Source organism: Corella eumyota, chromosome 1 (genome assembly GCF_963082875.1).
Source record: "Corella eumyota chromosome 1, kaCorEumy4.1, whole genome shotgun sequence".
In the NCBI taxonomy this organism is placed as follows: Eukaryota; Metazoa; Chordata; class Ascidiacea; order Phlebobranchia; family Corellidae; genus Corella; species Corella eumyota.
The window spans coordinates 21946845-21958553 of NC_137490.1; positions in this window are offsets into that span (position 1 = coordinate 21946845).

The following is an 11709-nucleotide window of genomic DNA, read 5'->3' on the forward strand; positions in this document are numbered from 1 at the left end:
TGAAAAATGTTTTATCTTGAATGTTAGTTAGGCCAAAACGAAATAAATAAAATGATTATTTTTTATTTTTAGGTTTTGTCCAAAATTTAATAAAAGTGTCATAAATTTTATATATATTAATAATTTTCAAAACTATTTCAAGAATATAAATTTTAGACCCCCGCACGCTGACTGATAAATTTAAAATATGATTTAAAAACTTTGATTTTTTTCCAAAAAAAGTTTATCTCAATATTAATATGCAGATGACGTCACGCTACCTTATATGGCGCATATATAAAAGTGCTGTAACTTTTGTTTTAGTTGATATTTTTGAAAAATGTTTTATCTTGAATGTTAGTAAGGCAAAAACTAATCAAATAAAATGTTTATTTTTCAGTTTCGGGTTTTGTCCAAAATTTAATAAAATTGTCATAACTTTTATATATATTAATAATTTTCAAAAATATTTTGGAAATATGGTTTTTAGACTACTATGCGTTTAATGACAAGTTCAAAATTTGATTTAAAAACTTTGATTTTTTTCCAAAAAAAGTTTATCTCAATATTAATATGCAGATGACGTCACGCTACCTTATATGGCGCATATATAAAAGTGCTGTAACTTTTGTTTTAGTTGATATTTTTGAAAAATGTTTTATCTTGAATGTTAGTTAGGCCAAAACGAAATAAATAAAATGATTATTTTTCATTTTTAGGTTTTGTCCAAAATTTAATAAAAGTGTCATAACTTTTATATATATTAATAATTTTCAAAACTATTTCAAGAATATAAATTTTAGACCCCTGCACACTGACTGATAAGTTCAAAATATGATTTAAAAATTTTGATTTTTTTCCAAAAAAAGTTTATCTCAATATTAATATGCAGTTGACGTCACGCTACCTTATATGGCGCATATATAAAAGTGCTGTAACTTTTGTTCTAGTTGATATTTTTGAAAAATGTTTTATCTTGAATGTTAGTTAGGCCAAAACGAAATAAAAAAAATGATTATTTTTCATTTTCGGGTTTTGACCAAAATTTCATAAAAGTGTCATAACTTTTATATATATTAATAATTTTCAAAACTTTTTCAAGAATATAAATTTTAGACCCCTGCACGCTGACTGATAAGTTCAAAATATGATTTAAAAATTTTGATTTTTTTCCAAAAAAAGTTTATCTCAATATTAATATGCAGATGACGTCACGCTACCTTATATGGCGCAAATATAAAAGTGCTGTAACTTTTGTTCTAGTTGATATTTTTGAAAAATGTTTTATCTTGAATGTTTGTTAGGCCAAAACGAAATAAATAAAATGATTATTTTTCATTTTTAGGTTTTGTCCAAAATTTAATAAAAGTGTCATAACTTTTATATATATTAATAATTTTCAAAACTATTTCAAGAATATAAACTTTAGACCCTTGCACGCTGAGTGATAAGTTCAAAATATGATTTAAAAACTTTGATTTTTTTCCAAAAAAAGTTTATCTCAATATTAATATGCAGATGACGTCACGCTACCTTATATGGCGCATATATAAAAGTGCTGTAACTTTTGTTTTAGTTGATATTTTTGAAAAATGTTTTATCTTGAATGTTAGTTAGGCCAAAACGAAATAAATAAAATGATTATTTTTCATTTTTAGGTTTTGTCCAAAATTTAATAAAAGTGTCATAACTTTTATATATATTAATAATTTTCAAAACTATTTCAAGAATATAAATTTTAGACCCCCGCACGCTGACTGATAAATTTAAAATATGATTTAAAAACTTTGATTTTTTTCCAAAAAAAGTTTATCTCAATATTAATATGCAGATGACGTCACGCTACCTTATATGGCGCATATATAAAAGTGCTGTAACTTTTGTTTTAGTTGATATTTTTGAAAAATGTTTTATCTTGAATGTTAGTAAGGCAAAAACTAATCAAATAAAATGTTTATTTTTCAGTTTCGGGTTTTGTCCAAAATTTAATAAAATTGTCATAACTTATATATATATTAATAATTTTCAAAAATATTTTAGAAATATGGTTTTTAGACTACTATGCGTTTACTGACAAGTTCAAAATTTGATTTAAAAACTTTGATTTTTTTCCAAAAAAAGTTTATCTCAATATTAATATGCAGATGACGTCACGCTACCTTATATGGCGCATATATAAAAGTGCTGTAACTTTTGTTCTAGTTGATATTTTTGAAAAATGTTTTATCTTGAATGTTAGTTAGGCCAAAACGAAATAAATAAAATGATTATTTTTCATTTTTAGGTTTTGTCCAAAATTTAATAAAAGTGTCATAACTTTTATATATATTAATAATTTTCAAAACTATTTCAAGAATATAAATTTTAGACCCCTGCACGCTGACTGATAAGTTCAAAATATGATTTAAAAACTTTGATTTTTTTTCAAAAAAAGTTTATCTCAATATTAATATGCAGATGACGTCACGCTACCTTATATGGCGCATATATAAAAGTGCTGTAACTTTTGTTCTAGTTGATATTTTTGAAAAATGTTTTATCTTGAATGTTAGTTAGGCCAAAACGAAATAAATAAAATGATTATTTTTCATTTTTAGGTTTTGTCCAAAATTTAATAAAAGTGTCATAACTTTTATATATATTAATAATTTTCAAAACTATTTCAAGAATATAAATTTTAGACCCCTGCACGCTAACTGATAAGTTCAAAATATGATTTAAAAACTTTGATTTTTTTTCAAAAAAAGTTTATCTCAATATTAATATGCAGATGACGTCACGCTACCTTATATGGCGCATATATAAAAGTGCTGTAACTTTTGTTTTAGTTGATATTTTTGAAAAATGTTTTATCGTGAATGTTAGTAAGGCCAAAACTAATCAAATAAAACGTTTATTTTTCAGTTTCGGGTTTTGTCCAAAATTTAATAAAATTGTCATAACTTTTATATATATTAATAATTTTCAAAAATATTTTGGAAATATGGTTTTTAGACTACTATGCGTTTACTGACAAGTTCAAAATTTGATTTAAAAACTTTGATTTTTTTCCAAAAAAAGTTTATCTCAATATTAATATGCAGATGACGTCACGCTACCTTATATGGCGCATATATAAAAGTGCTGTAACTTTTGTTCTAGTTGATATTTTTGAAAAATGTTTTATCTTGAATGTTAGTTAGGCCAAAACGAAATAAATAAAATGATTATTTTTCATTTTTAGGTTTTGTCCAAAATTTAATAAAAGTGTCATAACTTTTATAAATATTAATAATTTTCAAAACTAATTCAAGAATATAAATTTTAGACCCCTGCACGCTGACTGATAAGTTCAAAATATGATTTAAAAACTTTGATTTTTTTCCAAAAAAAGTTTATCTCAATATTAATATGCAGTTGACGTCACGCTACCTTATATGGCGCATATATAAAAGTGCTGTAACTTTTGTTCTAGTTGATATTTTTGAAAAATGTTTTATCTTGAATGTTAGTTAGGCCAAAACAAAATAAAAAAAACGATTATTTTGGGGTTTTGACCAAAATTTCATAAAAGTGTCATAACTTTTATATATATTAATAATTTTCAAAACTATTTCAAGAATATAAATTTTAGACCCCTGCACGCTGACTGATAAGTTCAAAATATGATTTAAAAATTTTGATTTTTTTCCAAAAAAAGTTTATCTCAATATTAATATGCAGATGACGTCACGCTACCTTATATGGCGCATATATAAAAGTGCTGTAACTTTTGTTTTAGTTGATATTTTTGAAAAATGTTTTATCTTGAATGTTAGTTAGGCCAAAACAAAATAAATAAAATGATTATTTTTCAGTTTCGGGTTTTGTCCAAAATTTAATAAAATTGTCATAACTTTTATATATATTAATAATTTTCAAAAATATTTTGGAAATATGGTTTTTAGACTACTATGCGTTTACTGACAAGTTCAAAATTTGATTTAAAAACTTTGATTTTTTTCCAAAAAAAGTTTATCTCAATATTAATATGCAGATGACGTCACGCTACCTTATATGGCGCATATATAAAAGTGCTGTAACTTTTGTTCTAGTTGATATTTTTGAAAAATGTTTTATCTTGAATGTTAGTTAGGCCAAAACGAAATAAATAAAATGAATATTTTTCATTTTTAGGTTTTGTCCAAAATTTAATAAAAGTGTCATAACTTTTATATATATTAATAATTTTCAAAACTATTTCAAGAATATAAATTTTAGACCCCTGCACGCTGACTGATAAGTTCAAAATATGATTTAAAAACTTTGATTTTTTTCCAAAAAAAGTTTATCTCAATATTAATATGCAGATGACGTCACGCTACCTTATATGGCGCATATATAAAAGTGCTGTAACTTTTGTTTTAGTTGATATTTTTGAAAAATGTTTTATCTTGAATGTTAGTAAGGCCAAAACTAATCAAATAAAATGTTTATTTTTCAGTTTCGGGTTTTGTCCAAAATTTAATAAAATTGTCATAACTTTTATATATATTAATAATTTTCAAAAATATTTTGGAAATATGGTTTTTAGACTACTATGCGTTAACTGACAAGTTCAAAATTTGATTTAAAAACTTTGATTTTTTTCCAAAAAAAGTTTATCTCAATATTAATATGCAGATGACGTCACGCTACCTTATATGGCGCATATATAAAAGTGCTGTAACTTTTGTTCTAGTTGATATTTTTGAAAAATGTTTTATCTTGAATGTTAGTTAGGCCAAAACGAAATAAATAAAATGATTATTTTTCATTTTTAGGTTTTGTCCAAAATTTATTAAAAGTGTCATAACTTTTATATATATTATTAATTTTCAAAACTATTTCAAGAATAAAAATTTTAGACCCCTGCACGCTGACTGATAAGTTCAAAATATGATTTAAAAATTTTGATTTTTTTCCAAAAAAAGTTTATCTCAATATTAATATGCAGATGACGTCACGCTACCTTATATGGCGCATATATAAAAGTGCTGTAACTTTTGTTCTAGTTGATATTTTTGAAAAATGTTTTATCTTGAATGTTAGTTAGGCCAAAACGAAATAAATAAAATGATTATTTTTCATTTTTAGGTTTTGTCCAAAATTTAATAAAAGTGTCATAACTTTTATATATATTAATAATTTTCAAAACTATTTCAAGAATATAAATTTTAGACCCCTGCACGCTGACTGATAAGTTCAAAATATGATTTAAAAACTTTGATTTTTTTCCAAAAAAAGTTTATCTCAATATTAATATGCAGATGACGTCACGCTACCTTATATGGCGCATATATAAAAGTGCTGTAACTTTTGTTTTAGTTGATATTTTTGAAAAATGTTTTATCTTGAATGTTAGTAAGGCCAAAACTAATCAAATAAAATGTTTATTTTTCAGTTTCGGGTTTTGTCCAAAATTTAATAAAATTGTCATAACTTTTATATATATTAATAATTTTCAAAAATATTTTGGAAATATGGTTTTTAGACTACTATGCGTTTACTGACAAGTTCAAAATTTGATTTAAAAACTTTGATTTTTTTCCAAAAAAAGTTTATCTCAATATTAATATGCAGATGACGTCACGCTACTTTATATGGCGCATATATAAAAGTGCTGTAACTTTTGTTCTAGTTGATATTTTTGAAAAATGTTTTATCTTGAATGTTAGTTAGGCCAAAACGAAATAAATAAAATGATTATTTTTCATTTTTAGGTTTTGTCCAAAATTTAATAAAAGTGTCATAACTTTTATATATATTAATAATTTTCAAAACTTTTTCAAGAATATAAATTTTAGACCCCTGCACGCTGACTGATAAGTTCAAAATATGATTTAAAAACTTTGATTTTTTTCCAAAAAAAGTTTATCTCAATATTAATATGCAGATGACGTCACGCTACCTTATATGGCGCATATATAAAAGTGCTGTAACTTTTGTTTTAGTTGATATTTTTGAAAAATGTTTTATCTTGAATGTTAGTAAGGCCAAAACTAATCAAATAAAATGTTTATTTTTCAGTTTCGGGTTTTGTCCAAAATTTAATAAAATTGTCATAACTTTTATATATATTAATAATTTTCAAAAATATTTTGGAAATATGGTTTTTAGACTACTATGCGTTTACTGACAAGTTCAAAATTTGATTTAAAAACTTTGATTTTTTTCCAAAAAAAGTTTATCTCAATATTAATATGCAGATGACGTCACGCTACCTTATATGGCGCATATATAAAAGTGCTGTAACTTTTGTTCTAGTTGATATTTTTGAAAAATGTTTTATCTTGAATGTTAGTTAGGCCAAAACGAAATAAATAAAATGATTATTTTTCATTTTTAGGTTTTGTCCAAAATTTAATAAAAGTGTCATAACTTTTATATATATTAATAATTTTCAAAACTATTTCAAGAATATAAATTTTAGACCCCTGCACGCTGACTGATAAGTTCAAAATATGATTTAAAAATTTTGATTTTTTTCCAAAAAAAGTTTATCTCAATATTAATATGCAGATGACGTCACGCTACCTTATATGGCGCATATATAAAAGTGCTGTAACTTTTGTTCTAGTTGATATTTTTGAAAAATGTTTTATCTTGAATGTTAGTTAGGCCAAAACGAAATAAATAAAATGATTATTTTTCATTTTCGGGTTTTGACCAAAATTTCATAAAAGTGTCATAACTTTTATATATATTAATAATTTTTAAAACTTTTTCAAGAATATAAATTTTAGACCCCTGCACGCTGACTGATAAGTTCAAAATATGATTTAAAAATTTTGATTTTTTTCCAAAAAAAGTTTATCTCAATATTAATATGCAGATGACGTCACGCTACCTTATATGGCGCATATATAAAAGTGCTGTAACTTTTGTTTTAGTTGATATTTTTGAAAAATGTTTTATCTTGAATGTTAGTAAGGCCAAAACTAATCAAATAAAATGTTTATTTTTCAGTTTCGGGTTTTGTCCAAAATTTAATAAAATTGTCATAACTTTTATATATATTAATAATTTTCAAAAATATTTTGGAAATATGGTTTTTAGACTACTATGCGTTTACTGACAAGTTCAAAATTTGATTTAAAAACTTTGATTTTTTTCTAAAAAAAGTTTATCTCAATATTAATATGCAGATGACGTCACGCTACCTTATATGGCGCATATATAAAAGTGCTGTAACTTTTGTTCTAGTTGATATTTTTGAAAAATGTTTTATCTTGAATGTTAGTTAGGCCAAAACAAAATAAATAAAATGATTATTTTTCATTTTCGGGTTTTGACCAAAATTTCATAAAAGTGTCATAACTTTTATATATATTAATAATTTTTAAAACTTTTTCAAGAATATAAATTTTAGACCCCTGCACGCTGACTGATAAGTTCAAAATATGATTTAAAAATTTTGATTTTTTTCCAAAAAAAGTTTATCTCAATATTAATATGCAGATGACGTCACGCTACCTTATATGGCGCATATATAAAAGTGCTGTAACTTTTGTTTTAGTTGATATTTTTGAAAAATGTTTTATCTTGAATGTTAGTAAGGCCAAAACTAATCAAATAAAATGTTTATTTTTCAGTTTCGGGTTTTGTCCAAAATTTAATAAAATTGTCATAACTTTTATATATATTAATAATTTTCAAAAATATTTTGGAAATATGGTTTTTAGACTACTATGCGTTTACTGACAAGTTCAAAATTTGATTTAAAAACTTTGATTTTTTTCTAAAAAAAGTTTATCTCAATATTAATATGCAGATGACGTCACGCTACCTTATATGGCGCATATAAAAAAGTGCTGTAACTTTTGTTCTAGTTGATATTTTTGAAAAATGTTTTATCTTGAATGTTAGTTAGGCCAAAACGAAATAAATAAAATGATTATTTTTCTTTTTCAGGTTTTGACCAAAATTTCATAAAAGTGTCATAACTTTTATATATATCAATAATTTTCAAAACTATTTCAAGAATATAAATTTTAGACCCCTGCACGCTGACTGATAAGTTCAAAATATGATTTAAAAATTTAGATTTTTTTTCAAAAAAAGTTTATTTCAATATTAATATGCAGATGACGTCACGCTACCTTATATAGCGCATATATAAAAGTGCTGTAACTTTTGTTCTAGTTGATATTTTTGAAAAATGTTTTATCTTGAATGTTAGTTAGGCCAAAACGAAATAAATAAAATGATTATTTTTCATTTTTAGGTTTTGTCCAAAATTTAATAAAAGTGTCATAACTTTTATATATATTAATAATTTTCAAAACTATTTCAAGAATATAAAATTTAGACCCCTGCACGCTGACTGATAAGTTCAAAATATGATTTAAAAATTTTGATTTTTTTCCAAAAAAAGTTTATCTCAATATTAATATGCAGATGACGTCACGCTACCTTATATGGCGCATATATAAAAGTGCTGTAACTTTTGTTCTAGTTGATATTTTTGAAAAATGTTTTATCTTGAATGTTAGTTAGGCCAAAACGAAATAAATAAAATGATTATTTTTCATTTTCGGGTTTTGACCAAAATTTCATAAAAGTGTCATAACTTTTATATATATTAATAATTTTTAAAACTTTTTCAAGAATATAAATTTTAGACCCCTGCACGCTGACTGATAAGTTCAAAATATGATTTAAAAATTTTGATTTTTTTCCAAAAAAAGTTTATCTCAATATTAATATGCAGATGACGTCACGCTACCTTATATGGCGCATATATAAAAGTGCTGTAACTTTTGTTTTAGTTGATATTTTTGAAAAATGTTTTATCTTGAATGTTAGTAAGGCCAAAACTAATCAAATAAAATGTTTATTTTTCAGTTTCGGGTTTTGTCCAAAATTTAATAAAATTGTCATAACTTTTATATATATTAATAATTTTCAAAAATATTTTGGAAATATGGTTTTTAGACTACTATGCGTTTACTGACAAGTTCAAAATTTGATTTAAAAACTTTGATTTTTTTCTAAAAAAAGTTTATCTCAATATTAATATGCAGATGACGTCACGCTACCTTATATGGCGCATATATAAAAGTGCTGTAACTTTTGTTCTAGTTGATATTTTTGAAAAATGTTTTATCTTGAATGTTAGTTAGACCAAAACGAAATAAATAAAATGATTATTTTTCATTTTCGGGTTTTGACCAAAATTTCATAAAAGTGTCATAACTTTTATATATATTAATAATTTTCAAAACTTTTTCAAGAATATAAATTTTAGACCCCTGCACGCTGACTGATAAGTTCAAAATATGATTTAAAAATTTTGATTTTTTTCCAAAAAAAGTTTATCTCAATATTAATATGCAGATGACGTCACGCTACCTTATATGGCGCATATATAAAAGTGCTGTAACTTTTGTTTTAGTTGATATTTTTGAAAAATGTTTTATCTTGAATGTTAGTAAGGCAAAAACTAATCAAACAAAATGTTTATTTTTCAGTTTCGGGTTTTGTCCAAAATTTAATAAAATTGTCATAACTTTTATATATATTAATAATTTTCAAAAATATTTTGGAAATATGGTTTTTAGACTACTATGCGTTTACTGACAAGTTCAAAATTTGATTTAAAAACTTTGATTTTTTTCTAAAAAAAGTTTATCTCAATATTAATATGCAGATGACGTCACGCTACCTTATATAGCGCATATATAAAAGTGCTGTAACTTTTGTTCTAGTTGATATTTTTGAAAAATGTTTTATCTTGAATGTTAGTTAGGCCAAAACGAAATAAATAAAATGATTATTTTTCATTTTTAGGTTTTGTCCAAAATTTAATAAAAGTGTCATAACTTTTATATATATTAATAATTTTCAAAACTATTTCAAGAATATAAAATTTAGACCCCTGCACGCTGACTGATAAGTTCAAAATATGATTTAAAAATTTTGATTTTTTTCCAAAAAAAGTTTATCTCAATATTAATATGCAGATGACGTCACGCTACCTTATATGGCGCATATATAAAAGTGCTGTAACTTTTGTTCTAGTTGATATTTTTGAAAAATGTTTTATCTTGAATGTTAGTTAGGCCAAAACGAAATAAATAAAATGATTATTTTTCATTTTCGGGTTTTGACCAAAATTTCATAAAAGTGTCATAACTTTTATATATATTAATAATTTTTAAAACTTTTTCAAGAATATAAATTTTAGACCCCTGCACGCTGACTGATAAGTTCAAAATATGATTTAAAAATTTTGATTTTTTTCCAAAAAAAGTTTATCTCAATATTAATATGCAGATGACGTCACGCTACCTTATATGGCGCATATATAAAAGTGCTGTAACTTTTGTTTTAGTTGATATTTTTGAAAAATGTTTTATCTTGAATGTTAGTAAGGCCAAAACTAATCAAATAAAATGTTTATTTTTCAGTTTCGGGTTTTGTCCAAAATTTAATAAAATTGTCATAACTTTTATATATATTAATAATTTTCAAAAATATTTTGGAAATATGGTTTTTAGACTACTATGCGTTTACTGACAAGTTCAAAATTTGATTTAAAAACTTTGATTTTTTTCTAAAAAAAGTTTATCTCAATATTAATATGCAGATGACGTCACGCTACCTTATATGGCGCATATATAAAAGTGCTGTAACTTTTGTTCTAGTTGATATTTTTGAAAAATGTTTTATCTTGAATGTTAGTTAGACCAAAACGAAATAAATAAAATGATTATTTTTCATTTTCGGGTTTTGACCAAAATTTCATAAAAGTGTCATAACTTTTATATATATTAATAATTTTCAAAACTTTTTCAAGAATATAAATTTTAGACCCCTGCACGCTGACTGATAAGTTCAAAATATGATTTAAAAATTTTGATTTTTTTCCAAAAAAAGTTTATCTCAATATTAATATGCAGATGACGTCACGCTACCTTATATGGCGCATATATAAAAGTGCTGTAACTTTTGTTTTAGTTGATATTTTTGAAAAATGTTTTATCTTGAATGTTAGTAAGGCAAAAACTAATCAAACAAAATGTTTATTTTTCAGTTTCGGGTTTTGTCCAAAATTTAATAAAATTGTCATAACTTTTATATATATTAATAATTTTCAAAAATATTTTGGAAATATGGTTTTTAGACTACTATGCGTTTACTGACAAGTTCAAAATTTGATTTAAAAACTTTGATTTTTTTCTAAAAAAAGTTTATCTCAATATTAATATGCAGATGACGTCACGCTACCTTATATGGCGCATATATAAAAGTGCTGTAACTTTTGTTCTAGTTGATATTTTTGAAAAATGTTTTATCTTGAATGTTAGTTAGGCCAAAACGAAATAAATGAAATGATTATTTTTCTTTTTCGGGTTTTGACCAAAATTTCATAAAAGTGTCATAACTTTTATATATATTAATAATTTTCAAAACTATTTCAAGAATATAAATTTTAGACCCCTGCACGCTGACTGATAAGTTCAAAATATGATTTAAAAATTTTGATTTTTTTCCAAAAAAAGTTTATCTCAATATTAATATGCAGTTGACGTCACGCTACCTTATATGGCGCATATATAAAAGTGCTGTAACTTTTGTTTTAGTTGATATTTTTGAAAAATGTTTTATCTTGAATGTTAGTAAGGCCAAAACTAATCAAATAAAATGTTTATTTTTCAGTTTCGGGTTTTGTCCAAAATTTAATAAAAGTGTCATAACTTTTATATATATTAATAATTTTCAAAAATA